The sequence below is a fragment of the Echinops telfairi genome, unplaced genomic scaffold (assembly GCF_000313985.2).
Source record: "Echinops telfairi isolate 266 unplaced genomic scaffold, ASM31398v2 ScPeMD7_6;HRSCAF=24_1, whole genome shotgun sequence".
Lineage (NCBI taxonomy): Eukaryota > Metazoa > Chordata > Mammalia > Afrosoricida > Tenrecidae > Echinops > Echinops telfairi.
The window spans coordinates 7,774,784-7,777,265 of NW_022103903.1; positions in this window are offsets into that span (position 1 = coordinate 7,774,784).

Sequence of the window (2,482 nt, forward strand, 5' to 3'; positions counted from 1 at the left end):
ATCCTCACAGCGAGACTCACAGACAAGTTCATGGTAGATGAAAAAAAGATGGAGATTGTCAGGGATTTTATTTTACATGACCCCACACGCAACACTCATGGAGACAGCAGTCAAGAAATCAAACGATCTACTGCATTGGCCAAAGCTCTGCTCAGGACCTCTTGAAAGTGCTAAAGAACCAAGGATGAACATGTGCCTGCCCTGTAAAAATGAAACCCACGGTCATGAAGCCAATTTCACCTCTTGGTGGCCTTATCGTGCAGAGTAGAACTGCCCCTGTGGATTTCTGGGGTTATAAATCTTTATGGGAGAAGAGAGCCCCCATTTTTCTCCAGTGAATTTTCTAGTGGGTTCAAACTGTTCACCTTGGGGTTAGCAGCTTGAGGCATAACGCAATCCAAAGTATTTTCAATCACCTTATTTGAATGTGAAAGTTGGATCCCAAATAAGGAAGCTTGGAGACAAATTGATGTATTTTACTGTTGGTGTCTGTCTAAAAAATTGAAAGTACCACGAACTGCCAGGAGAATAAATCTATCTATTTGTCTTGGAGGAAGTATAGTTCTTATTCGCAAGGACGGTAAAACGTCCTTTCACATACTTTGAACACAGTACCAGAAAAACCAAAGTTCTTGGGAAAGGACAGCAGGCTTGGCAGGGCAGAGGGTCAGTGCGGAAAGGAAGACTGTCAATGAGAGTGATTGGCACGGTGGCTGAACAATAGGCTCAACAATAACAATTGTGAGGATGGTGAAGAACAGGGCTGCCTTGATTTCTGTTGTCCTAGGATCCACGCAAGTTTACTTACTCAACACACCCACTGCCATCAGGTCAATGCTGACTCGGCGTGACGCTCCGTGGGTTTCTGAGACGATAACTGTTTACGCAAATAGAAAGCCCAGTCTTGTCTCTTCTCTTCTTTTCTTCCTCTTCTCTATCTATTAAGGGAAATGGGCATATACAATGGAACTGTTGGCTTTTAGCTTCTGTGATTCGCACAATAGGCATTAGGACAGAAGCCATCTTGGCAAATGGCAGCCAGCATGAAAAACTACCGAGGAAAGACAAGGGTGGGCTTACTGCCACAGGTAGGTGCCATCCAGTCAGTTCTGAATCATTGCGACCCTGTGCACAAAAGAACGACACCCTGCCCAGTTCTGCACTATCTTCACAATGCTTCGTATTGTGGCCGGTGGGTCACTATTCCTCTTTTTCCCTGCTCTACTACTTTACAAAGCATGCTATCCTTCTCCAGGGACTGTGCTCTGCTGACAACATAGCCAAAGTATATGACACAAAAGTCTTACCTCTGAGCAGGTAATGGATCTCAGCAAAAGCTTGACTGCCCTTGACCAAATATTAAGGACTTTAGGATCCATCCAGGCTGCTTGTGCAGTTTGATCTTGAACTACATTTAGAATATATACGCTGGCAGTCAGGGCCTTAGCAGATGCCTTGGCAGATGCGGGTAGATCACATAGACCTTAGTAAGCAGGCACAGTGGAGACAAATACACAATTAAAAGGAAAAGAGTGTCTTTACGGGCCATTTAGGCATTGGTTGGCAGAACAATGTTTGCTGCTTTGAAACTACACGGCAGCTGAATCCCATGTGTGCGAGCAGCATTTGTCAGGTTCTAGCTTGAAACTGTGAGTTCCAGATCTAAGACCGTAGTGTTGGATCGGCTCCACCGCTTCTGTTGAGTCTTTCTGAACTGAAGAATAAAATGAGAGCAAAGGGACTGGTAAAACACTAGGAAAGCAAGACAAAAAAGACCAGACACTTAACCCATGACTGCAGAAGATGATGCAGCAAAACTGCTGTTCACAGCGTGTCATAATAAAAGAAGGACGATGGCTCAGGTGTTGATTTTTATTAGACCCCTGGGGCCTTGACTTCAGAAACATTAACTGCAGCTTCAGCTGCAAAGAATGTCTCTTCAGTTAAAAACCAAAGGTGCTGGAGTGTAAACACTTCCTGGGAAGCAGGTTTCGATACCTAAGGGCGTCCATTGCAAGAAGTAGTGGAAATGACCCCAGGATGAAACTGTCTGCTCTTATGAACGTCCAGAATCTCTGTCACTAGATAGCGTCTGTACTCAAGTCAGTGGCACATCGGGACACACACAGGACCGTGGGCATCACAGCACCACAACGAACCAGCCTCGGGATAAGACGGAATTGTATTCCAGACATGTTTAGAAACACGACAGAAAATGAGTGAGTTAGGAAGACTGGCTTCAAAATGATCTTCTTCTCGTTCCTTCTCTTTTGTCTCTTCACCGTCCGCTGGTCCGATCTCTTCTGCCACTAAACTCTGAGTGTTGAAGGCACGAATTTGAATGTGCAGTAAAGTAGCTTCTGTTAGTTTCATTTTGTTTTCTTTTTAACTTGGTGGCTTGGGTTTTGTGCTTTTGACATTAGGCAGTTATTTGCGCAGGTTGTTTAAACTGAGGAAAGGTGTGTGTCAGGCGGTAAGCTGC